At 38.3% G+C, this 27,879-nt stretch overlaps 2 protein-coding genes across 2 annotated transcripts in view; one reads left to right on the top strand and one right to left on the bottom strand.

The window, feature by feature from the left end:
- LOC310900530 (uncharacterized protein) overlaps positions 1-27,879 on the bottom strand; it is a gene marked incomplete at its 5' end in the record, with an annotated part of 545,595 nt that overhangs the window by 299,398 nt on the left and 218,318 nt on the right. The gene's annotated exons all lie outside the window — the stretch shown is intronic.
- The window catches only part of LOC310899750 (uncharacterized protein), a 566,537-nt gene that overhangs the window by 31,651 nt on the left and 507,007 nt on the right, over positions 1-27,879 (top strand). Inside the window, exons 4-5 of the mRNA XM_083836630.1 lie at positions 64-4,540; positions 12,724-27,646. The gene's annotated coding sequence lies outside the window, so the exon portion shown is untranslated. The remainder of the gene's footprint in view (positions 1-63; positions 4,541-12,723; positions 27,647-27,879) is intronic.

A 27,879-nucleotide genomic window follows, 5' to 3' on the forward strand; every position in this document is an offset into this window, starting at 1 on the left:
ACACCTAATTTCCTGGTCATTTGCTATATTTTTCATGTATGGATCTCTTTTTTCATTTGCAAGTGGGATTCTCAGACCTCTTCTGACTACTACATACATTGATCCATAACGAGAAGGGGCAGTCCTTCTCTGATGGGGGACTTCTTACCTGAATTGAGAAATTTCATCTCCTGATAGCAAGATGATAACAATCCTACATCTTCTGCACTGATGCCAATTGCAGTCAATAAGCAAGGATGGTAAGGAACAGCTTGAAGCTTCCAGATTCTGCTCTCACTGCCATGAATATGCCTTAAAGTCATGTGGTGGAAAGGCAATTTCAATGTAAGATGTTCACATAACGCCACTAACATATGCTATGCCAGCAGATAATTGATTGTAGCATAGCCTCTGCCATTTTTCTTTCATCCTGATGTTAGAGCTGACAATTTTTGAATGTTGAACACTGGAGTAGTTCTAGATAAACCTCACATTCACAGAAAGTAACTGTGACAAACGTATTGTGATTGCAATAGTGAGTCATTATCCATGTACAGATTAATTGCAGCATTGCACTTATACATGCCATGTATCTGCATGCACACAGCAAAAGTTTTGCCGCAGGCCCAGCAGTCCGGGTTGGCAAGCATCTGGGAAAGCAAACAGCTTCCACAGAAACACCTGAGAAACCATTCTGTGTAATACAGGATTTTGGCAACTCCCTTTGATAACAATTTGACTTGATAGCAATAAGCACTTATATGACTATCAGTTCTTCTTGAATGCAAGGGATTCTCCATAGGATTTCTCCCAAGAGTTGTCTGAATTTGTCAGTACTAAAGGGCTAAATATATAGCGTTGTTCTTCAGTTTCCAAATTCATACCCACATGGAGTGACTATTAGGTTGATCTGACTGCACCTGAATGTTGTTTGCAAATCACCAATATTTTCTTGCAGAAATATGTGAGCCAAATCTTTATCCATTACAGCCGTACCATGCAGAATACCCTGAAGAGACTGGAGCATCTCTCTAGATCCCTGGACAACACCAGTGCTGCTACTCCGCCTCCCACTGCCGCACTCCAGAGCTTACGTCCACAGCCCACAAGAGCGTTCTTATTTTCACTTCATCCGCCTTATGCTTACTCCGTGACACCCTGGCCTCCCCGCCCCGGAGCTCGCTGGAGCCCACCCTGCGAGGCAGTGACCGGTCGTCGCCTCACAACGGCCGGGCCCCTCTCAACGGCCGCCGAGCGACCGTTAGAGGGCGCGCGTACGGCCCGCCCTTCCAACCGCCCCGCGCACGACTGCCTCAGCCCCTGCCCCGGCTGCAGCCTCACCACCAACACCGGCGGGATTTTTCTTGTAGTTGTGGAAGACATCTCTCCCTCTGTCCCCCCGCTCCTACCCCGCCCCCCACCGCTATTTTCTTTTCATTTTACAGATGTGGTTGTCCAAACCACAGAAAATCTTGGCAGCCGTTGGTCTATGTCCCTAATTACTTGATTTCCTTCCATCTTACTCCAACTACAGCCTTTTGCCATTAAGTTTTGCGATTGTTCTCGTTCTTGTGGCAATAATAAATATTGGTCACGTAGCCAGAATAATTATAATTGACTATTTTCAAGTGACGCAGCTTCACCTATCTTACTGAAGTGTGGAACAAAAGACTTTCTTACAGCTAATGCAACCCTTCAGGCCAAAGGTTTTCTCTCGTGTATGCCAGTGAAATCTCATTAGGGAGTAAAACCAGGACTGCACTTCTTCCAACCACCTCTCTCTCTCCACCAAGGGAGTTTCAGTGGCTTTTATTTTTCAAGCAAGCTTCCCACACAGCCTCTTGGAAAATAAGGGATGAATCAACATCCAAAAGTTCGCTCTGTTGTACCACATTAACGTTGTTGAAGGCTGATGTATTGATCACAATGCAATCATTTCAAGAAGAGAAACGTTATGGGCTGTCTATAAGCAAACAAGCACTAACACTAAAAACCTCCTCAAAAAGGAAAAAAAAAAAATCCTCTTTCTCCAACATTTTTTCTATCCCTGGTAAAAACCCAAAGCAAATAAAACTACATTAAAAACAGAAAGCAGCTCAGGAAGAGAATCTCAGTCATGATATTTTCAGTCAGAACTTGCAATTTTTGAGGATCAAAGAAAATTAAGGCCGCTTATGACATCATCAAGTTTCCTAGCTCTGGTTACTAAGAAGTAAGTGCTGATTCCTGGCTCTGTTCTGCACCTGACAGGTAGAACAAAGAAGTGGCCTACAGATAACCCTGGTGTCAGAAGGTAACTCAGCCCCCACTGTGCTCCCCCTGCAGAGGATGCCTGTTGGAGAAGCGCCAAGTAACACTGGGCACCACCATCTGGTGCAGTGCCATCACTCCAAAACCTTCAAAACACAAAAAGCAATGCCATCACAGAGGAGCCTCCACCGGAAAATCTATTGGCATATTGCTCTGAAGGAAATGCTGCACAAAGAAACACTACAATGAAAAGTAGATTTTCCTTTTTTTTTTTTTTTAATGTAAATTATTTAACGCTCTTAAAATGCAGGCATTTAAAAAGTCAGATTTTAAATCAACCCTTCATCCAATGATTTGTATTAGAGTGGCTTAATCATCTTTATAATTTACACCCTCTTAGCAGTTCCTTTCATTGTGATTTCATCAAAAAAGGGTAAATTCATGTAATAAATCTTCATATAATCACATTGAGCCTCATATCTTGAAAATGATCCACAGTCACCAAAATCTGGAGAAGATCGATTTAGACGAGTTACTTTGTGAATGATATAGACCTTAGTCATACTCCATAGATACATCTGTTCTCTACAACAGCCAGTCAACCCCCTTTAACCTCAGAGAAATATTTGATGGAATGATATCTGGTAACCTTTCACAGCATTTGATTGCTTACATTAACAGAAAAGAGTCCAGAGACCCATTTTCCTGTCTTCTTCCTTCTGCCACCCTTGCTTCACACCAACAACAAATTGACTTATTATTCGTGGCATAAGGGGCTGGTTTTAATGTGTAATACCATATTTTCATTAATAAAAATACATACTTTCAGACATCTCAATAGCCATATCTATAATTTTACTGGGATAAATTAAATACAGTAGTAAAAAATCCTTCCAGTAAATTAATTTTACAGGTGTTTTGTTGAATGTTTTAATGGGACATTTTATTAATAAGAATATTACCATACTTAAAAGCAAGCACCAAATAAAAATGAGCTCACAGCTGTTTAAAAGACAGCTGCAATTATGGACACAGTGAAATAGCCACTCTTTCTTCATCATTTGTTTTTGTGGGCTGCTTTTAGGCTCTTTTCCTCTCCTCAGGTGTTATAGTTGATTACTATAAATATCTATAAAGTAAAAGCACCTTTTGAATTCAGCTTTAGATCTCACAGTAAATATAAAAATGCTTCTCTGAAACAGTCTGCCATGTGATCCCTCCAAAATTCTGAGCTGATTTATATTCTGACTTGATTCATTGTGTATATCTACACAAATCCTTTCATAGTGAGGAAAAGTATATTAGTTATGCTTACAGTAAATCAAGTAATATGAGAGGAATTCATGGAAATGGTTTATAAAAGAAAAGACAAGTGTATCAGTGGAGTCTGGAGAATCTTTGCCCATGACTATTTTGGAAGTCTGTTTCTAAGTTTGATCATCTCCCATCACTTCTACTAGTGCGAATGTAAATCAGAAAATGCAACAAATATTCAGTTCTCACTGCTAGGTTCTAGTTCAACCTCTTCTGATACCTTAACTGTACTTGCAATTTAGCATTCATTCCAAATTAGGATTTTTAATTTTTAATATTTTTAACTCAATTTCTTGGATTTGTAGCTGTTAGCCTGGAGAGAACTGCAATATCTTTATATGTGGTGGGTTACTGAGATTGTATGCTCCATTCCACCTTAACACATCGCTTTCACTTCATGCTTCCCTTGAAAGCCTACCTCAGAGTTTGAGCAAAATACACATTTCACTGGCAATGTGAATGCAGCTCACCTGTACTGCTCAGTTTCACTTCCAGGCACATTCTTAAAACAAAACAGAAATTTGTCACTGCATTTCATGGAGAGTTAAATTAGGCTGTGCATACAAGTTTGCTCAAAGACTGTCTCCAGATATCACAATTTTCCCTGTTCCTCATTAATTTAGGTGCACGTGAGTTGCTGAGCGGGCCCTGCACATGAAAACTGAGGTACAAAACTGAGGTAAATCTATGATTTCACAGACAACACCAACTAATCAACACTGTGTAAGATTAATGATCAAACTACAAACCCAGAGTTCTGCTTTCATTCACTCCTAGGGTATTTATCTTAGATTTGAGACCTTAAAATCCCTTTTGATAGGGACATAAACACAAAGTCTTGAGGTAGATGCACTTAGTCACTATTTGAGCACACTGGATAGCTATCACTCTCAAATTGCATCCCTATAAATTAAAATTCTCTCCAAGATCAGCTGATCTCATTAATTCAAGTAAAACTAACTCACATCCAGAAAATGTAACAGCAGCATCTGATAAGGTAATCAGAGTATTTTTTTTCAGTTTTCTTATTATAAGACTGCAGATAATAGTTCTGCTTTACCCCTCCTGTTCTGTAAAGCATTTCCGTAAAGCATTTTAACATTGCTCTTAAAGAAGTCTGAATTGATTAAAAGGTTGCAGTATGAGGTCATCAGGAGTGTTTGTGAGAAAATAACTGCTTGATAAGTCTTTATGATGATGAGTTATAGGGCAGAAGTGATCTTTGTCATCTTTTGCATAGCTTTGAGGACATTGCATTTATGCACGAAATAACATTACCACAGGCTTTGCTGGCAAATCTGGTGATACCATAATGGACAACACCACGCAAACAGTAACAAGTGAGCCAGTAAAAAGCTATGTGATACAGCCTCTATTAAAAGGATAAAAGGAAGGGGTGGAAAGGACCATGCATGAGAGGGATTGTCTTAAAAAAAAAAAAAACACAAAGAATATTACTTTCTTTTGAAGCCATTCATGGGAAATAAAGCACCAAGTAAACAAGAAAAGAAAATTGAATTTGGTGATGCACAGTTTATACACAAATCCTGTGTTTGGATTCTTCCCAGACTTTGGGAAAACTAACATGTATATTTTATGAATATTAACTAATTAAGCAGTATCTTTCTTTTCTATAGATTTTGCTTTCTTGAATTTTGTTTAGAAGAGTATGCTGGTACCCAGATAGGTTAGGCACTATCATACTACACTCGTTAGAACATACATGGTTGTTGGCACGCAGGGAAGCAAAGAAAGTGATACGTTGAGGACTTCAGCGGTGGTATCTCTGGAACAGTACAACGCTAAGTTGCAAGACCAGCTGCATCAGTGCCAGTGCTTCAGTTTTCAGTTTACTCAGTATGCCTTTCCTCTGGAATATTAAATACATTAGGTATTTTGTCTGATGCAGTACTGGACTCCTCTTAGGCCAATAATAAGCTGGAAGCATTCTGAGAGTTAAATCAGCTCCTATCTCACCTATCTTTCCCATTGCATAAGCATTTTTTTCCTGTGTCCCCCACCTGAAGTTGATCAACCCTTTATGTTCCTGCACATTAGATAGAGGACTCAAGTAATTTAACAGCATGACCTGAAAGTTAAAGCTTGAAGGTAAAGCATTTTTCATCCAGCCATTAGCTGAGGATGGAATTTATTCACCTCATCTCTCCTGCATATATTTAACTCCTTTGTTAGCATCACCATCTAGAACTGCTGCTATTGGAAGATACCATCAGCAATCCCTAGACCACAGGGTCTTGAGTTATGTTTTAGAAAAATATCTGACAGCTCCAGCAACACCACTCAACTCTTGGCTGCCCACAAGTAGCGAGGACAGAGCTGGGGCACAGCACAGGGCTGGGGGCCCCCAGCACCACACAGGGCTACCAGTGCCCTGCCACTCGCATTGTTTTGGCCTTCAACAGCCCCTGAAGTGTGCCTGATGCTACAGCCACATCATACGTGGGCTTTGGAGCTCTTACAACTGGCTTTTTTACAGCAGCATTATTTGTTTGTCTGCTGTGCAAGGCTAGTTCCCATACTATCTACTTGTTGTAGATAAGTTGCATATTAATGCTAAAAATAAGACTTTGTACGTGGTGTTGTATTTTCAGCTGTATTGACTCAAAGATAACTTTCTGAATTAAATGTTAACTACTGTGAACAGCCTTATCTTTTAATATTTTTAATAAACATTTTTGTTCTGTTGAATTACATGCTAAGATGAGACTACAGTTTCGTTGTGTTTTACCAAATTCTTAAATCAGTTCTCAGTTCTAGCCTTTTTGATATCTTTCACTATTTTATTTTAGAAAAATACCTTATGTACCATTTCTGAAATTTCATGTCTCAGTGACAGGTAATTTACCTTCTGTTAAGCTCACGACTCTGGAAAGTACAAGCAGTTTTAGTCTTCCTGTCTGTTGCTTTCCTGTTCATTTATTTTCCAATACTTCAAGTTGGTTTTTTTTGTTTGTTTGCTTGTTTTTGAAGTGGGTGGCACTAAACAGCTTTATCTCTGTTCCACGCTGCATTTTCTTGCTAATGGGATGATAGTGGTGAGCTACTGCATGGCTCTCTCCACTGAGAGTTCTCATTCTATAAGACACATAAATAGCATTCCTTGTCAGTAAACCAAAATAATCTCTCATTTATTGGGTTTTTCTTTCCATCTGCTGCCAACTAAATGCATGGGGCTTAGTCAGTTTTAATGCATTTCCCATATCCAAAGTGTTTGTCAGCTGACAATTGCCATCTAGGAACTGCCTGTGCAAATCAAACTTCCTAGCTGTCCTATATAGACTTTCTATACAGTTGAGATCTGCTTTATTCCATTCATATGTCCTAGAAATTCAGAGGGTTTCTAATATCACAGCCTAACATGATACTATCTAAGGCTTTCTCTGATAAAGAAGCCTGAACCAGAATGTTTTTTCCGCACAAAAAGACATCCTGAATACAGTTAATGGCAACTCTGAGCCATACAAAGCTAAGTTTTCTATCTGCCTTGAAAAAAAAGTCCTGATTTTCTGAGTCTAATGAAGTTGATGGGAATTTTGTCACAGCTTCAGTTGGGCCAGGGTTTCATTTTTATTAAGAGATGTCTGTTTTAGCATTCAATCTTCTCTATTCTACCTTCTATATTTAGCATATCACAAACTCAAAATGCTTCAAAGTCCCACAGAAGTCTTACCAAAAACAGACACCTTACGAAATCTCAGGTTACAAACAATGTCAATAGCATACCTGCAAAACTCAGTTTCTGCACTGGTTCTGTGCTTGCTCAATGTTTAAACTCCTTCAAACTCAGCTCTGTTACATTAACTCTTTTAATCAGAGCTGTTTTTCATTTTGCAATGTAAATACCAACCCTCAGTTCCTTCAACCATCCAACTCAGAGCCATACGGAGAGAGCAAGAAAGGAAATGTAAAGCACAATAAAGATGCAAAGACAGGAATAGGAAAAAGAAAAAGGGTTTCGATTATGCAATACAATCAAGAGCACCTGTGCTGGAATTCATTAACTCCATTGAGCAGGCAGCTGCATATTTGCAACATCCTGATGAGGCAGGGGAAAAAAGAACAGATGACTGACTGTACAGATTGGAAAACATAACAAAACATTTAAAGTGCCTCTTTTTTTTTTTTAAACTCAGACATTTGATTATCCTGCTTTCCTTTTAGAATGGCTGATTTCCTTGTATTTCTGTGTATATAAGTTTGTATAGTTCATTTTATAGCTTTCTTCAGTATAAATACAAAAGAACAATGAAATAATATTCTCCAAAAAGTACAGTTCATACTAGTGTTTCTGTAAAGTTAAATACTTGAAGCAGTGCTGAACACCTGTTTTCTGAAGTTAATCATTTGAGAGACCATTCTGAGTAGCAATCATCCTAGCCATATTAGGCAACTGATAATTGTGGTTTAGTTTTCACCCTGATATAAGTTCTTACCTATAAGAATTTATATTCTTATTTTCCCTGCCCTAAGTTTGTGTTTTATGCTAGATGGGTAAGCCTATAATCCTTACAAATTTCCCTTGGACCCCTGTAATGGCTTTTGGCTGTGGAGGAAGTCCATCTTCTTGATTCATACACCTGTGGCAATTAAGGGACATGAGGTGGATCTTGACCTCCCTGGCTTCTTTTGGCCTCTGCTAACAGTGATCACATAGGCTATTGTCAAGTGCTTATTGGACTTTTCAAGGGGAAATTCTGAAAGAGCAGATCACAAATGTCTCCTATGTGCAACTGCTCTGATGCTGTGGGAGGACTGTAATGCTGCCTCAGATTATATTCAATTCTATTCATGTTGCCTAATGAATTAGGTGTGTGAGGAATCTGGATTCAAACAATGGCCTCTGCAAATCTGGAACATCACAAGATTCCCATGAACTAATTTCCTCAGGTTTGGCAAGGGAAGACAGATGCATGCTGTTAGTCAGTTATACTTCAGTGGGATCTTCCAGTAACATCTTTAAAAATGGAAGACTTCAGCAAGAATCCATTATGCACCAAGTTATTTTGATCTCTTACTAAGATATGAACAGGGAAAGCAGGAAGGACTGGCAGTATTTGGTCTGTGTGTCTGTCTGCCTGGATGTAGTGTCACACTTTGCTTTATGATTTGTGATCTCCTTTATAATCTGGAGACTAATTCATCTATCTTGAGTATTCTTTCTGTTGCACTTGAAGTGCAATAGAAGTGACTACACATATCCAGAATTCCTGATACTGCATTCACATCTCATATCTGAGTGTCAAAAATCTCTATTGAGTTGAATCAATTGGTATTGAATTTGTATAACTGAGAAGAAAAGTAGGATTTGACCTCTTTTCCTTAGTTTTACTGGTAATATCATGCTTACTAATGTAACATATTGTACAAAAGAGTTCTAAAACAGAAGAACAAGATTAATAGAACAGCTGAAACTGAGTTTCAAGCATTGAAATACTACCAGACAATGTATCTCCTTAAAAGTTTGTCTAGACATAATTCCTTTTCTCAAAAGTTCTTAACTTTATTCTCCTACTTTGTTCATTACTTGATTGAAATAACACATGCCTGTCCTTTAAAAAAGGATTCATATTTCTTATATATTTATTTTAAAGACAATCTTATGATTAAGATGGCTTTATTAGCACTTTTGAGGTCAAGGACCTCTTTAGATAAGTAATTTCCAAAGAAAGAGCCTACTACAAGTTGTTCTACTAAGGCAAATACAGCATTCAACAGATGACAAAGAACAGTTACTGGCAAATTGGAAGGGAAATAAAAGATGAGCATAGCAGCATCCACCAACTATTTGTTACATGATGGCTATGCCTAAACCAGTATAACAAAGTTCCAGGTCTTGAACAACTTGTTTCATACAGATCATTATACATACATACCTCACCTGAAAAATATCTTAATGCACTGTGGGACACCAAGGGAGTTTAGGGGATGTCAAGGGCATGTTAAGAAACTACTTGCTGGGATCCCTGAAGGGATGTGTCTGAGCTGGTACATTTGTCTGGATTCAAAAGCAACCAGCCTCTACTAGTGTGACACTGTACCTAAGGTGGCAGACCCACTCTTTCTGTGAGGCTAATTAGCATGATCATGATTATACTGCTTCCAGTTTCACAGCATGCTCAACCACCTCTTTGATATCTCATTGTACAGGCATAATATGTAGTTCAGTGTTAGTCACCTACTTTTGCTCAAATTGTCAGTTGTTAGCCCTCTTTTGGTGCTAAATATATAACCAAAGCCTGCCCTTCCCCAAAGAAACCAAGACATCCCTCCTTTATATCAGATTAGACAGAACACTTCCAAGGACCCTCAGCCCATCTGATTCAATACTAGTTCTTCTCTATCTTAGAGGAATTTACTACTCCTACATAAAAACTCTAATTAATATGATATAGACATGCCTATATACTGACTCTTCTTGCCTGCTTGAGGATCTTCATGTTTGAGGATGTATGGCCATCAGAAATAGAAGAAAATATTCTGGGCCACAATTTAGAAGTGATTTTTATCAAATTCTATCTTGTTTTCCTTATTTCCGTGTAATGACTGTTCTAAAGAGAACTTTCTGCTGGAATGTCTGACAGATTGGTAGGGTCCAATCAGGGATCTAATTTTAACCTTGGTCATCTGACTGTCAAAGTCACCTTTCACCAGTAAAAAAGATTAATAGGTCACAGAAAACATTCTTATATCCAAGGTATCATGACTGTCTATTAGTAGAATAGTTCAGTTGAAAGGTTCAGTTGAAAGGGACCTTTAAAGATTGTCTAGTCCAAACTGCCTAACTTCTTTGGTGCTAACCAAAAGGTAAAGAACGCTATGAAGGCATTGTCCAACTGCCTCTTGAACACCAACAGGCAGGGGACATCAACCACCTTGCCAGGAAGCCTGTTCCAGTGTCTGACCACCCTCAAGATAAGTACATTTTTCCCAACATCTGGTCTGACCCTCCCCTTGTGCACCTGTGTGCTGTTCCTCACATCCTGCCATTGGTTCTCAGGGAGCAGAGGCTGGTGCCTCCCTCTCAGGAGGCTGCAGAAAGCAGTGAGGTCACTCACAGCCTCCTCTGCTCCAGGCTGGACAGCCTAAGCATCCTCAACCTCTCCTCACAGCACATGCCTACAGCCCTTTTACCAGTTTTGTTGCCCTCCTCTGGACACCTTCAAGCACTTTAACATCCTTTTTATGTTGTGGAGCCCAGAACTGCACACAATATCCAAGGTGAGGCTGCACCAACACTAAATACAGTGGGAGAATCACCTCTTTTGACCAGCTGGTGATGCTGTGTTACATGTCCTAAAACACCATTTGTCCTCCTGGCTGCCAGGGCATGCTGCTGGCTCATGCTGAGCCTGCTGCCAAGCAGCACCCCCAGGTCCCTTCCTGCTGAGCTGCTCACCAGCCACTCAGCTCCCACTCTGTGCCTGTAATTGGCATTACTCCATCCCAGGGGCAGCACCTAGCAACTGCCTTGGTTGAACTTCATGCTATTGCTGACTGCCCAATAAAATACTAGCCCCAGCATTTGCAATAGCTTGCCAAACAGTTGCTGAATGCCTTACATTTCTGATTTGTTGGTGACACCAGAAGCTTCGATGAGCAACTTTAGCCTTGTTAACAGTCTGATGGAGTGAGCCTGTGTTCAATAACTTATTAAAATGTTTGCAAAGAAGTTGATAAAATACATTTGGTTTCCAAGGTATTAGCTTTGAAAATTTAAGGGTAAAAAGGCCATGCTATCATGGGGTAAAGAGGACTTTTTCCTCATGAATTGATAACCGATTAAAAGCTAACACAAAGGTAGAAAAATTGTGGCAAGTATTAAAATGCCCACAGAAATCTGCATTGGGATCTCTGCTCTTAAAGTTTAAGACAGTAAAAAAAAAGTGAACTACGAAGAATAGCAGAAAGATCTCAAAACACTAAATGACTTACTTGGTGATAAAATAGCAGATAAAATCCAATGCAAAATGAGTGTGTATGAAGAAAGTACTGTTCTGGAGAAATAAATATATACAGTGATAGCTCTAAATCTACTGATACTCAGAAAAGTGATTAGGAAGTCATGGACAGTTCTTTGAAAATATCATTCAATATTCATTTGTAGTCAAAAGAAAATTGAATGTTGATACTTACTAGGAAAGAAATTGAGGGCAAAAAAGAAAATGACACTACATAAATCCCTTCAGTACTGCTTATTACAAGTCCTGTGCAAGTTTTCTACCTCTTAAAGGCAATTTTAAAAGAAACTAGAAAATATACAGGAAAAAAGCAGCAAGGATGGCCAAAGGAAGAGAATGACATTGACTTGAGGCAAATCAGGGATATTAGGATTCTTTACTTTGGAAGAGAGATGCAAAAAGATGTGTATGACATGGAGAAGTTGCATTGGGAATAATTATTCACTGTCCCTTAACACAAGAACTGGCAGGTACCTCATTAAGTTACCAGCATCTCATTTAAAACAGCCAAAGGATTTTTTTTTTCTCCATATCACACAAAACTACACAGTAGAACTGTGTGCTGTAATATGCTATAGTGTAAAATATACATGAGTTTAAAAAACAAAACTAGTCAAATTCATGAAGCATAGATCCATCAACAGCCCCTTTGTTGTTTTCCAGGTTACATTCACCAGTCTCATCCTCAGAGGCATTCAACCTAGTTTTAGCCCAAAGGAGATTACAGTCTCCACTGAAATGTTCATTCTGTGTCACAAATCTGTCAAGGACTGTATTCAATGCTTTGTAAAATCAATTTCATGCATAAATTTTGAGAAGTTTCTCTTGCTAGAAACAAACGCACAATAGCAGTCTCTTCAGGCTAACTTTGAATCTTATTCTCTAACAGGACCTAGAATGCTTAAGGAAAAACTCATCTGCTGTTCTTCTCTCCAAAGTGTCATGCATGTTAATTGCATGACATGTTAATCAGTAAATGTCAACCTGGGACCATTAAAGAGCCTTATATACAACTTTCATTCATTTTATACCAAGCTATGCACACAAACACTTGCATTACATTAAAAAGATTAAGGCTACAATGTCAATGATTCAAAAGCTTCCAGAATAAGTGCTCCTTCTATAACCTTCACTGGTCCCTCTCTAAACATGCCTTATGGTAAAGTCTTGATTACATAGTTGTACATTTTTTTTTTCACAGAACTCTCACCCAGACTGTGATATGACATGAAGATCCTTAGGCTTGAAAAACAAAACAATTAAAACAATGTATTCAAAGGAACTCCTGCCACATGGTGTTTTCAGGATATCAGAATCATCTGTGATATCACCAGCATTGCAGTCTTTGGATTCCTGCTCTTCCTCACCAAGCATCTGGGACATGAACAAGGGGCTGCACTGGTGTTCATTCTTATTGTCAGCACTGTCAGCACTCCTCAGGGAGATTTAGTATGGAATTGTAATTGCATGGCAACCATCTATGAAGAGATGGATATGCTTAATGAGAATGGAATTTGTTTATACCAGTTTCAGCTCCGAAACACCAAGATGCATCTGTAGCATCTGACCACCTTTCAAAATAAACACATTTGAGCAAGCTGTCACGAAATAGCAAAAGACATCCACGACACAAAGGTGACTAAGCTGAACTTCATCTGCCTGCTGAAAAGCCAGTGTGGTCAGCTGTTTTAAAAAATTGATTGAAAAAAGATGTTTTCCTGGCAGATAGATCTTATATAGAAAAATCTCAGCCTTAGCATATAAAGCTTGACAGTGCTTCATGCACACAAATTTTGGATGACAACATTAATTTTACAAAATAAATGTAAATGCATACAACCAGTAATGACTAAAAAGCAAGAAGGTAAACAATTTTAATGACTTAGGATTCCGACATATGGCAGTTTTACTACAACATGACACTTTGAAATAGTTAGTATTGTTTCTATGGAAGCTAGTAGGAAATCCATGTGACAAAAAGCAACGAGGACATTGATTTTATATAAAATGCATAGCATTGATTATAAGTTATTATAAATTAGTATTTTATTTCATGTGAAGACAAATATTCTTATGGTATTTGTTATTCTGATTATACTTCCTCCTCTGCTCAAACTAGTATATTTAAATACTTTTAATATCTTAAGTATATACAGATGTTCAGAATATCTGCAAGTACAGATACTAATTCCAGCTCTTTGGTGTCACTGATAGATAGCCATGTTTCCTCAGGAACTTCTGTCCTTTAAAAACACAAAGAGGAATACAGTCTAAGAGAATGCAAACAATCACATATAATCACTTTGGCCAACGCTCTGCTGTTTGCAATGTGGGTTAGAACATGTTTTACCTAATCTTCTACCTGCCCTACCACATAAGTAACAGGATGAAGTGGTTCCTCATTTTCATTTCCTGGTTTTCATACCTGTATATATGAAATCCCAAGGAATTTTAATTTAAAATGTACACTGCATATAGTAAGAAATTCTTTAGGTTTTTGGAAAATTCCCTCAAGCTGAGAAATGACCCCTATATAAAGGGGGACAATCTTTTACGTGGCTCTTGTGACTTAATTTTTTTATATACTCTAAATTATCCCTGCTGATACTGGTACTCATGTGATCTCTGAAAGTTGTTTACAGTACCATAACTAAAAATAAAACATCAAAAAATCAAATAGCCTATAACTGCCAATGGCTAGAAGATAAGTTAGAATAAGAATAGCCATGACTCACTATGCCTACCTGTAGGGTTCTCCAACTCAAATGCATTACGATTTTTTTTGTTTTGATTTTTGACAGTCTTTCATTTTTCTGACTTAAACATTAAACCCAAATCAAAAAACCTAAATACTCACCACACTGAACCTTATCACACATTCACAATGGGCAACAATCAATGGAACTACAGGGAAGATAGAAAAATGGTGGAATGGGCAGGGAAGTAAAGGGTATGGGCTCACATGCTACTTCCTTCTTCTGGAGCACTTAACACACTGAATATGCGTTTATCAAGCAGCGAATAGAAGACTTTGACCATCCCACAGGCAACGTCCCCACTAAACATCTGTTTTTCAACTGCACGTTGAAATGAAGGCTGCATTCTGCAGTTCAATTTATATGAGAAAATTTAGTGGGTGTTAAAACAGTTAGCTGCACTCTTGGCTTACACTCTTATTAGAAAAACCATGAGTCTTCAACTACGTTTAGTGACAATGCAGTCACTTTTCTCATGCTTCAGGGTCAGAGGAGGAAAAAAGCCTTTCCCACACTTATCTGTCAGATATAATGCTTTTATAAATGTGTCCTCCATTCTTTACAGGGCCTGTAGGCTGCATGCAAAGTTTTCCCACCCCATGCATCTTCACTTGAAAAAGCTTTATTCAACAGGTTTATTACTTAAAGGACTGTAAACACAAATGCTAAGCTATGAACAAGTCCATATGAGGGTGGTGAGACAATAGTGAGCATTCATCAGTTAAGGAGTTTTAACAAGTTAAACATTGTGATGAAGAGAAAGTGCCATCTAGTGAAAGCAGTAACTTTAAAAAAAAAAAAAAAAAAGGTGAAATTCAATGTATCAGTTTCTAGATGTGTGAAAATAGCTAGTGTTTTAACATCATGTCTCAATCACAGCAAAATAATTATTAAAGTTTTTCAAATCTGAGTACACTCCATGGTGTTTTGTTTTTGTTTTTTTCCAGTTTTAGAGAGATACACATTGTAAACCCATTTTATTCTTAAAGCAAAACATGAGTAAATTGTGCTGGAAATGCTGTGTTTTTTCTATAAGCTACTTTTCCTTCTAGGATACTCCAGTATGATACAGAGTGCAACCTCTGAGCCACTATGCAGGACTGAACTGCTTGAAGTCAAACAGTCCACCTAGTTTTCAGAAAAATGAGGGAAATTACATTGAGGTCATATCTGTTTCTATTCTACCCTCTCTTCAGCTCATCTGGTCTGAATAAATTCTTGGAGACAAATTGCATAGGGTATTAATCTCTGAAATCATTAATGCTCGGAATCATTGCTTTTAGTCTATTGCCCACTGGTAAATAAAGATTCTCCAGTAAATCATTAGAAGGCAATCTGGAGTAATTAAACCTCAGATTAAAGGTAACCTGAGACACATTAAACCACTATGCAAATCAAAGATTACCTTTTGATTTTCAAACGCTAAGGAATGAAAAAATTGCCTTAGATTCACGATACAGAACAGTTTTTTCAAAAGGACTTAACTGTAAATGTGTACTTTTATATATTTTTTTTCAGATTGAAGCTGAAGCACAACGCTCAAATCCAGAGTCCTTCAATCCTTCATCTTGGGCTCCTGAGAATAGTTTCACAATACTTAACTCTAACAGTCTATCACCGTGCTTTCTAATGGTAATGTTTCTCTCTGCCCCTTCTGCTACAAAGAGGTGGGAAAACATTTCAGTGTCACAGTGAGTGTTGTGAATGTCACCTCATTGTGAAACATGAAACAGGCTGTGAAAATATGTTCATTATTTATTGAACTGCTAACAATGTGCTCAGCATTGAACAGGATACTAAGTCAAGCCTTCCCCAAACTGCTTGTAACTGAAATAGTCAATGTATGTTTATAAATCCCCACTCCTAATATGTATACAAACCTCCCAACAGCAGAGTTAATATAGCAAAAAATGCTTACAATCTCCTTTTCAAATCTTCCTACTAAACCCTTCTGGAAATTTCAAAATTGAACTTGACCACCTGAGCTACTGCATTTCTCACCTCTGAAGATACACTTCATAACTTGATACTCGGAGTATCAATTTCTGCCTGTGCATGCGTGAAACATTGAGTGAAAAATCCAAGGAGTGCAAAATGCTGGCATCTTTTTCCTAACTTGCTCCGGCCTTTTATTATTTACTCTATATCAAACATTGCAGTATTTATACTACCAACTTTTTCATTAGAATAGCAGTTATAATTACCCTGGGCTTTACTACTGTTATCTGCAAGTTCACATGATAAACATTACCTAACTAGGCGTTGCATCACTACTGCTTTGGTCTGCTTTAACTTATTAGTTTCCTGCTCAAATGGCAAGGACTTAACCACTACATAAGTCTACAGCGTAACAAAAAGAAACCGCTGATACAGTTTATCAAGGACATATCCCTTTACTTGACAACAAGAAGCTCCCTTTCTGTTAATTTATTTACTTGGGGTTTGGAAGAACTTGAACAGCAGAGTAGGCGCTGTAAGCAAATAAGTTATTAAAAGCATATTAGGAAAGATTTAGAATGGTTCCACAAACTGGAACCTGCAATGGGAAAGATTAATCAGAGGATGACCCCTACAAAGAACAGTGCAGAGCAAGGAAGAGTGAAACGTCCTGGCATGTCTCCTGATAGTACATCCCAGAGCGCACACATCCCCTGGCACCTCAGAGCAATACTACAGGACTGGTGCCAAGACCGCTCATTTATTAATTTATTCTACCTGCAAAAGGACAAAAAAGAATCTGACGCTTTGGGGTTAGTGATTTATTTAAATTCTTCCTTACTTCTATCTTCATTTTATTTTGTTTCCTCTTAGCATTACTTTTGAATGAGATCAAAATATGCTTAATCATTAAAAAGTACCTGACACTTTCTGTAAAATCAGTAATATTTGCTTTTGTTGTAGCTTCTGTTGTAGAAAGAGTAGAGTTAGAAGCAATAAATATTGAAGCTCAAGGAGAAAGGCTGGGGATTAATTTGAATTATTTCTACACACAATAGAGTTTCAGTACATAACACCCATCTCTCAATATGTTTAATACAATGCAGCTGGTATTAATTCTTACTTGCTGTAGCATATATTGCTAATTAAACAGTTCTGTCCTGCTCTAATTTCTGTTTAGTTGTTTGCATATATTTCCTTATTTTCTGCTGGCACATTGAATTGGTGATTTGTCCCCTTGATGTAAGCAGAGCTGAAAGAGGCAATAGCTGAACACAAGCTGCACTGGAAAAGTGATGGGGAAAAGAGGGCCTACCATCGGCAGGAGCACCCAGGCATCTTGTCTGCAACATGGGGCATATGCTGCCTCAAACCCAGACCTGAACTATGCTACACCATATCATATCTTTACATTAGGTAAGCCACACTGTCTTGTTACTTGAGATGTCTTTATAAATATACTGTCTCTGCCTGCTGGGGTAAGGATCTAATAATTTATTGGGAGTTAGAATATGTCTTTCATACACATGCTTAAAATCTTAAGCTGTTTATCTGCTGCAACATCTAGGAGTTGGTGTGGTTATACACTTTGAGCAACCGTGGTCCTGTGGCTGTACTTTAGGATGTCAATAAATTTGGCTTGGTTTAAAGCCCTGTCAGATGTCAATGGAGGAATCCTCATCTTTGGTAGATAATTTCATTACAATATCACTAAAAAAATTGAATACATCGTTTTAAAACAACACAGTAAAATGTTGTTCTATATGTTGTTACAGAAATATGTATAATCTACATTCTATAAGAGTAGTGTCCATGCTTTCTATATGCATTTTCTTGGTAAAGAAAAGTCACTGAATTCTCACTATTTAGACAGTTTATTCGAAGAGTTGTCTTATTTTTGAAGGAGGAAGGTAGTGAAAATATTAGCTAATGAGTTGAAAAGATGAGTTCCTTTGTGTTGTTTTGGAAAGACAAGTCCCTGTGGGTTGGTTTCATAATGCTTTTTACAAAATAACTAAAAAGAAAAATCAGTTATTAGAAAACAATTACTTTTAAAAAAAAACTATTTACCTTCTCTGCTGAGAAATCACTTCATAAATCACCTCAGATCACACCAGCAGCATCAGCCTGCCCATGTAACACAACACAACTGATGCAGGCTTACAAGACACCACTCAGCCGTGCATTAATTGCATGGAGTGGAAGAAGAAAATGCAGTTCTCAAAGACAATAAGGGAATGCACAGACAGAATCACCACTTGCCACAGCCATGGTCTTCTGGTACTTCCAGCAGGGAGCTGCTAATTGCATGGCCTTTCATTTATGAATCTAGACCTTTCTTTATAGGCTGGAGTCACAAGGGAGAGGCTGAAAAAAATCTCCCTGCTTCAAGTTTGATTCGCTTCAGTGAGGTGGCCCCAGCCAAAGCTTACTGTGCATTTTGTGCTGCTTCAAAACCCATTCTGGAAATACTTCAGTCAGTGTGAAGGCCTTACAGAAGTTCTCTGCACAGAGGAAACTTGCATGCTGTACAAACATACTTGTGTTTTTCACTATAAGTTTAGAGTATTTGATTTAAAAGTTTCAACATCAGCACTCAGAAGCACAAAGTAATTCACATGAGTCACTTGAGCTCCAAGAAGAGCTCTCAACCTTCAAAGTCATGTCATCACAGCTTTTTGCAAATGGTTTCACATGATTGTTTAATGTCAGGTGAGTACAAGTGACTCAAACATAGGTTTGCATGTGAAGACTGAGACTACATGCAATGAGGCACTGTAATTTCATTTTTTGGCAAAGGAGCATTAGGCCTATTTAGCTTAGTTTCAGTAATTCATGATATAGGCAAGGTCAGACAGCCACTGAGCAGTGTTGGTGTGTCAGGATGGCGATTCTCAAGTCAATCATTCTGACCACAAATAACTTGCTAAAAGTCAACAGGTTATCTAATATGCTGTCACAATGCACTGATGCTAGTCTGACACCAAGAAAACTACATCTGAGCATTTTATGTTAAAAATAAAAGGAATCTCCTCAAAGTTACATCTGCATATCAGTTTACCTCACCACTCAAAGCTTTTAATGAGTTTCCTTTTATTAAGTGCTCCTTTACTCAGGAGTACTGGGGTGCTTGACACAAGCTAAGCTCTTTAGCCTTTTGACTCCTGAGGTTGGCAGCCTTTGTGCTGTGTTGTCCACAGCACTGTAGCATCTGAGTTTAATAACTACTGAACACATTGCATAACACTTACAGACTAGGAAAATAAATGAAAGAATACCAAGATTAAAGTGATTGGGGTCCAAAGCCCAGAAAGTTATGGCAGGGTTGGGACCTCAAGCACAGATCTACAAGCCAAAAAAACGTTTATGAAATTCAGGCAGTCAGGGTAGGTGGAATTCCTCTTTAGCAGCAGACAGTAATAAAAATAAAGCTGGCACTCCTTGCATCTAATTGCCTGCTATAACTTCTAAACACCATATCAAAAACTTTAATGCATTCATCCCATACAGCTACAAGGTGCAATACCTATTTAAATACTGTAAGGATAACCAAAAACACCAGGGTATCTGTAGCTTGAACTTCCCTTGGCACTTGTTGTAAAGAATTAGATTCTTAGATGGCTTTGAAAACATTTGATAAGGTGATGGTTTGGTTTAAAGTTTACATTGGTGGTTGCTTCCTTTTCCTCCTTATTCATGGCTAATTAAATGCATGCTTAAGAATATTTTTCATAGTAGCTTGGAACTCAGAGCAGTAAAATTATTTCCAATAATTATAAATAAGTAAAACAACTCTCAGCATTGGCCTTAGATATTCTGCATATTTGTAATAAAGACTGTAGCAACCAAAAACTCAAACTCTTGCAGGATAATGCATGCTTGAAATCTGTCTAATAAGAGTCAGACACATAAGTAATACACAAATGCAGTAATGCTGTTCTGATTTACATGTTGAGTTTGGAACAGATTTTCAGTTGTCTGCTTGCTGTTTTTCCCTAGTAGATGTCTGTATGCATACCATAGGTGTGATATTTTAGTATGAATGTGAAATACTAATTTCAAGTCACTCTTCATGTACCATCCTGCTTCACTGCTTCAAAATGTCTTCTCAGCAGTGGTTCTATCAGTGAAATTTGCTAGAATGTACTACCTACTCAAGTATTATGACAGACAGCGTAATACAAGTAAGATAAATATAAACAATATTAATAAAAATGAAAGACATGTTAACACAGTAAGAATAATTCACTTGCAAGTGTGGATGAACACAAAATCTTTGAAGCATTGCCAGTCTTTTCCTAGAACAAGGGGAGGGTTTTATAGATAGAAAAGCCTTTCTCTAATTAGTTTGCCTTCCAATTGTTAAGATATATCTTATTTCTAATACTTTATGAAATCATGATTTACAGCAAGACAGTTTATCAAATACCACCAAGAACATTCGCTTATATTTCTCATTACAAATTTGAGATTTTCAAATCATTTATCTGGACATAATTAAGCAGAGCAATATGCAAAAACATTCTCAAACCCCCAAATGCACCTGTCTTCCTTTCATTGCACATTTTGAGTGATTGAAACTGAATTTTATAAATGCCGCTTAGACTATACATGCCCATGGTATGCAGTTATTTCTTTAACAGGAAAAATGTGCCCTTTCTACTAGGCAAAGGTTTCTATATGGAGTAGCATTAGCAGGCATCATTAGGACACTGCTAGGTACAGCTGAGTAAGCTTTGCCTCTGTTATGTCATCCATCTCCCAGCCATTAAAAGTAACATTGTAAGCTGTTATGTAGTTGTCATATCAGGAGGAAGTCCTATTCCAATTTAATTAAATTTTTCTGGCAATGGATAAAGACATGAAATGGAAATAATAAGCCCATATAAGTTATTCTCTTCTGCTCTTAAATCATTATTCAAGAGGAAGACCTCCAAAGTTTTATCCTTCACTGTGCCTTTTTTCTGAGACTATTTTCTCAGGTTCCTCCCATTTATTAATGTGTTGATTCATTTTAGCAGGATTAATATCTCAGGGGGGTCATATTTCATTTGTTGAATTTCCAACAAGCAGAAGATGTTTCAGAGAATCCTTACCAAATAGTTACAGATGAACTACCTTCTGAAATCAGTGTGATGCATTTAAAATTGAAGGCAGCTGCAATGCACAGATTTAGGTTAAATGGCTTGGCAACTGCCCAGCCAGCCATTTGGAAGATTTTCACTCACAAGTGGTATGAATAAGCTGTCCAAGAGTACTCAAGGCCAGAGCCAGCAACTTAGAAACCCAGTACCCTCTTTTAAGGCAGATGAAGCAAAAATGGAGCCCAGAAGCCTCTGTTAAGCTCTATGCTCAGTTGAGACTCTCAGAAAGGCATCTGGAGCCATAAAAGGAGCAGTGAGATGGCTTAACTCAGTCACAAACCCATTAGCTTCCTATTGCCAGTTCATCAGGAAATTCTGAGAGTCAAAAAACCTGTCATTATTCAGATAGGGAAGAAACGTGTCCCCTCTGCCTTCTCCTCCTCCTCCCCCTTACCTCTTTAAATCCCCAAATGTTCTTGAAGGTAGTAGGTCAGACAGACCCTTTTTATTTAAATCTTTTTAAAACTTTTTTTTGTTTGTTTTTTAAAACTACAATAATCAAGTGAGGAAGCAGCTCTTTCCTCTCCACATACTGGAATTCACAATCAGCTTCCTCACTTCCATGCTTCATTACCTGAAAACAAGCCTACTCTATAGTTATGTAAGAAATAAAGTTGCAACACCACAGCAAGCTTGTAGCAAAGCAAAACAAAGAGGGAAGGAGATTTAATTTTAGAACTAGACTGGTTTCATTCACTTGCAAGAACTACAAGTGCCCTTCAGTTGATGCCTGGCATCCAGCTGGGGGCATACCTCCAGGTAGGTTGACCAGGGTCTCATGCAGTGGCTTGGGTGACAGCAGGCCCCAGACATCCACTCCTGGTCACTGGGTTCTTCCAGCTGCAATACGTGCTGGACTTGGGTGAGATTTTGGCACCACCCAGAAGCTTACATGGATTACTGGTCTGTCATCACATCCCACCTGGGCTGGACACTAGGACTTGCTCGTTGTCCTATTTTCTGCATTGGGCATCCTGGGAAGGTATGCAGCAACACATGCAGGTCCTACAGCCCTTTCTCTGCCATCCAACTCCCACAGCCAGTCAGTCCTTTCTGTTCCCATTCTCATCCATCTTAGTGTCCCAATTACTACTTCTTACAGATGCAGGGCTATATGGAAGGAAGACACCAGGAGATAAAGGCAAGAGACACTTTCCACCTGCCCTGAAGTTCTGGTTGTTTGGCAAAAAATAAAAAGCAGACTAAGTAATGAGTGACTGGTTTGACAGCCTAGCAGTTAGTGTGCCTTGCTATCCTGAGTCCAACTCTCAAACCCTTGCTTCAGTTTAAATTCAGGACAGAATAATATGCCAGTCACTTGCACCAACCTGACACAGTGTGCACAAAATGGATATGATGCTCATTTGCTGTTTTGGATTTAGTCTGACGTGAAAGTGAGCAATATCTGAATTGCAACTGCAAAACACCTGTTCTAGCACTGACTGAAATTGATTTAGCATTATATAAATTAGCAAGGCCTGTATTACCTTGTAGCCTGGCTACACAGCTCGCACATATTGAGATCTCCTTTCACCTTTGATTTCAGGGGACCTCTTTGAACGTTACAGTAGAAGGGCCAGGAAAAGAACCAAGCTCCTGGGGTGTGTCACTTCTCCAATGCCCTGTGGCATCAGTGCAGCATGTGCAGTTTCATTTGTCCCCTTCCTTGTATGCACAGATCCTAAACATATGTTTCTGCTACACATGAAATTGAGTGTATTTTCACATCAAAACCTCTCTGTGAAGCTGAAAAGGAGCTCATTTTCAGCTCATTCCTCTGCCAAGCAAGCTATTGTTCAGCTATGTGCCAAGAAAATACTTGATTACTTTAGAGACTACATTGTTTAGGGAATCTGATTAACAGAGGTGCATGGCCATAGTTGCAAGTAGATGGGGAGAACGCAGAGTTTCAATTCAAAGTTTTAATATAACACTTGACAACCCTAATTAAGAGTACATTAACTTAACAAGCACAGCCCATGAGACATTATAGCACTGAAGCTAAATGGTTTGAGCTTACAGTAACAAATGTTTTAGCTATGTACAGTTTTTCATCTCACATGGTATCAGAGTGCTCTACAAACTAGTACATAGAAGAACTACACAGGCATTCTTAGCTAAGAGAATCAGGAGAGTGTAAGGGTAGGAAGCATAAGTTTGGGCCAAAGATACCTCTGCAAATACTGCTCTTGTGAAAAGTTTGGCTGAGTCCTTGAATAATGCAGCTACCTCAGAAGCAACAGCTGCTTTATCTGTTTACAAATAATTCATTCAATAAACCTTTATTTTATGAATGTCTCCCCAAATATTTATAAAATACTTTGCATATTATCTGATGGAATATTTCATGCAAGCAGCACCACTACATTATCTTGCAAAAATTAATCTGTGTACTTGTGTAATTTAATTATTAATGTGCTGTTCCTGTTTTGAATAAGTGACTTAAACTTCTTAAATTGTAGACTCATGAGCAAGGAATAATACACTTCCTGGCAGCCTATTTTTTTCCTTCTCAAGTACATTTGTCCCAAAATTTTGAGTAAACATCTATTTGATTTCATTAAATAAGGAATTTTTTCCTTATTTTAACCCTACTTCAAACACATGCTACTTTATCTTTGTTTGGAAGCATTTTTAAAGGTATTAATGGCAGAAGATACACACCTCCAGCCACATTTTTCACCTACATCTCCCCCTAAAAATAAAAAACTTTTCTTTAGGGGATTACTGCCAGTGTAACATGGGTGTTAGAAACAAGCTAATCTTTTCAGTTAGAATGCTTATTTTTCACAGAGGGCATGTTAGGAAGAATGTTTAAAATAATGTTCTTTATTTATGCATCCCCCTGCTTCTCCAAGCCACTAAAAGCCTTTACAAATCCCCACACATTTCCTCTTAAAATGAATATGCCTCCAGCCTATGTTCTTGTCAGTTTACTGTCTCACTTGAATCCAGAGTCAAAGCTTTACCCTCTAATCACCCTGGCTAGCAACCTGCATCAAGACTGCACGCACATCTCCAGTTCCGGGTGCTTCCCCCTATTCCCCTTTGCCAGCCACAGGGCAAAGGGATAATCTCAGCTCATAAGAATGGCTGCCTTGAGGTATATTCACCTCCAAAGCAATAAAACAAAAGTACCTCAGGCAGCATGTGCAGACTGCTAAAATCATTCATTAGAATTCTTCTCAGCTGTTTTAGTCCAGAATTTCAGCTACTAATCCAGGTTAACAGCTCTCCAGCTTTTGAGAGAGGCAGCAAACAAGAAGATGGCATTCACCAGGCATTTGAGAGGAATCATTGGAAGAACAAAGGTATGAGGCAGAGCACAACTTAAGTTAACTTTTTGTCATATACAAACTTGCTTTAATAAACTTTCAACTTGTCAAGATCTCAGCTGAAACATTTCTAAGGTCCAGCACCTCAGTGCAACTAATGTTCTTGACATTTTATACATTATATGAGGAGCTTCAGCTGTAAAATGCATTGTAGACAAAAGACTTTCTTGTCTCTGAAAGAAACTCATAAAATGGTTGAATTGTCAGAAAAGTGACAGCCAGGAAGGGACAAGAATGTAAATGGATTTAGAGCTGTGAGAACTCCTGAAAGACACAGAGTTAAGTGGCAGCCTGGAAGAATCTGAATTTACATCCTCCTCTCCAGAATTCTCTCACCTGTAGTTATACCATACAAAGCCATCAGAAAGCCATCAGAAAGCAAAAGGCTTGAACTGAGTTAAAAACTAAGTCAAAGTAGGAAAAAGCAAACTATTGACATACAACATTTAATCCAGCTCAGAAATATTAAATTCAGGGTAAATTGATTGAAGTGTATTTCTTTGTACCATCTTTGAATCTTTTGACATGCTTATCTACTGCAAGCCAAATTCAATTGGTATTTATGCTTGCATATTAAATAAAATTCAGTGATGTGCATGGTAGCCATAGATACTAGGAAATAGCATTCCCTCGTAAAGTAAAGCTAAATAACCCCTATCATCTACTCCCAAATACATGAATATATTTGTTTGCTTTTTCATAGCTGTTTTGCCTGCTTTGACACCTGGGCACCCAAAATGAGACAGAGCCACCCGGATTCCTCTATGGTACAGCACATACATCCATTGACTTGGCCCTCTCTAGTCTTTAGTTGTCCCATACTATGTTCAGAATCTCCTATTCAAGGCATGTAATACACTGTTATATCTCTTTAATCCTTTCCACAGCACACATTTGGATCTCTGCTGAACCATGAACACCCCACTTTTGTTAAGGACACCAAAATACTGCCCACACTTTAATTGGTAGCCACACAACCTTTCCTGGTGTTCCTTCAAGCTTCACCCTGTTCACAGTACTTCACAAAGAAGGATACATCAGTCCAAACTTTATCTCATTCAAATAAACACAAGAGAAAGGAGAATAGCTTCTACTGACATATTACATTTCTAAACAGATCTTCAAGCAGTTAGCTTAAATAGGGGCTACTGACTATGACACAGCTCCACAGGAGCACAGCCCTCCCCATCACATCAGCAATGGTTTTAAGTTGCAACAGCAGAGTGGTGTGACCAAAATCATCTGGAGAAAGAATATTTTTTTGAAAATCATGCATGTACGTGTTACATCTCTCTGCAGGAACCTGCTCATTTCCCCCTCAGAGGGAGCACAAGAAGACTAAGCTTCAAAATCAGAAGATTAAAGTCAAGCAGTGAAAAATACCCCTTCAAAATCAGCCACATAAGCTTGCCAGCAAATCCAGGTATGATTGAGCTTTACAAGTAGAAACTGCCATTGCATTTTCCTCCATTATTAAAAGTTGTAGAACACCTCTCCCTTCCCTCATCAATTCCTTAAGCTTTAGTTAGATTAAACTTGTCTAGATTTAGGGCTACCTTGGCCAAAAAAAAAAAAGAAAAACAACAAAAAAAAACAACAACTCATCCACAAGCAGCAAGAGCAGTCACCAGTGAAGGAAGGCCTGCAGTACCCAGTACAGCCTTACCCTCCCTGAAGGGTAGGGCCCTCTAGCAGCCCCCATAGCTACAACCCCTAGGTGCTCCCCCAGCGGGAGCTAAAAATAGGGGCCCAAGCCCGCAGGCAGGGAGGCAGGGAGCCAGGTGGGGCTGCTCAATCCATTGAGGCAATGAGTGGTCACAGAACACCTCAGGTGTGTGCGGCAGGTGGGGAGTGTGGGGAGAGCTATAAAAGCTGGAGTAACTTCATAAGAAATCTTCATTTTATTTCTTTGCAGGAAAAATCCAAAAGGTAGTGTGGAGTTTTTTGTTGTTGAACTTTTTGTGTTATTGTAAAGATCTAGAGAGTTCTTCCATTTATGTTTTTGATTTAATGCAGCTTGTATGTTTTTCTGTGTGTTGTTATTATGGGTTGAGGTATTCAAAGTTTGACTTTTGAATTCTTAGTATTTAAAGTCTTTTGCTCAAAGCACTCTTATTTCCCCTGTTCTGGCTATATTTGATGCTTTATGGGAAAGGAGTGTCTGCTTAGGACACCTCAAATTTTCAATATTTAAGTATGTATGTAACAGTAAACAAATGTCAGAAGGCAATATATGTTTTATAATTCTGTCAATAGAGAGAAACATTTTAAGAGATAAACATAGACTTTACTAGAAGCAAGGACTGCTTCAAGCAGAGTGCTATTATGTCATCTCTATCAATTAAACTGCTTTTCTGTTCTGTGCTAAGCAGTTTACAAAGCTGCAAGATTATTGATAGTGCAATTAATTCATATGCATGCATATATATGTACTGATGCTTATGTATAACATGAAGTATCATTTTATGAAGTTACTTTATTAAACAAGAGATAGTGAATTCAAAGGAATTGTGATATGTGCAAGGGTTAGGAGGGAAAAAAGCAGCACGTGCTTTCAGTCTTAAATTCAGGCTTCTATATCTACAATCAAGCATCAAAATAAAAGCTGCTACTTTTTTCCCAGTTGGTGAAAAGCCATAAACATAAAGAAAAAATCAATGTAAGGAGCAGGTGTTCAGGTACTGCTCTTAAGCACTGCTAATACACTTTCAAGTACACTTTTTCCACTCATAAAATGGTGATCCTACTGTGCTAGCCACGTTAGCTGCACAGGCTAATTCTGCTGTTGTTAAGACAAGAAATGTAATTTAGCCATGCATGATGAGCTTCTCTCAGCTTAAATAGAACTGCCTGTCTATTGTGTGTCCCTGCACTTCAGAGAGTAAAGAACTGCAAAAGTAAATTTTTGAACTGTTTGGATACTTGTTCAAGCCAGATGGGAGTTCCACTTTGTATCCTTATGTAAGAAGAACATAAATGATTATCTGGTGATCTTTTTTCTCTTTTGACTATCCCTCATTTACTGAGATTAGGACAGGATATTGAACAAATACCCTATGTTTTTTTTATGGTCAAAAATCTGCAGGTGCTTATCTACTTTACCACCTTTTTAATATTCCTGTGCAGCAATGTTAGATTGAAAAAAATACATTTCATAGTGCAAAATTGGGAAAATATTGATGTA

This window comes from Anser anser (genome assembly GCF_964211835.1).
Source record: "Anser anser genome assembly, chromosome: 5".
Lineage (NCBI taxonomy): Eukaryota > Metazoa > Chordata > Aves > Anseriformes > Anatidae > Anser > Anser anser.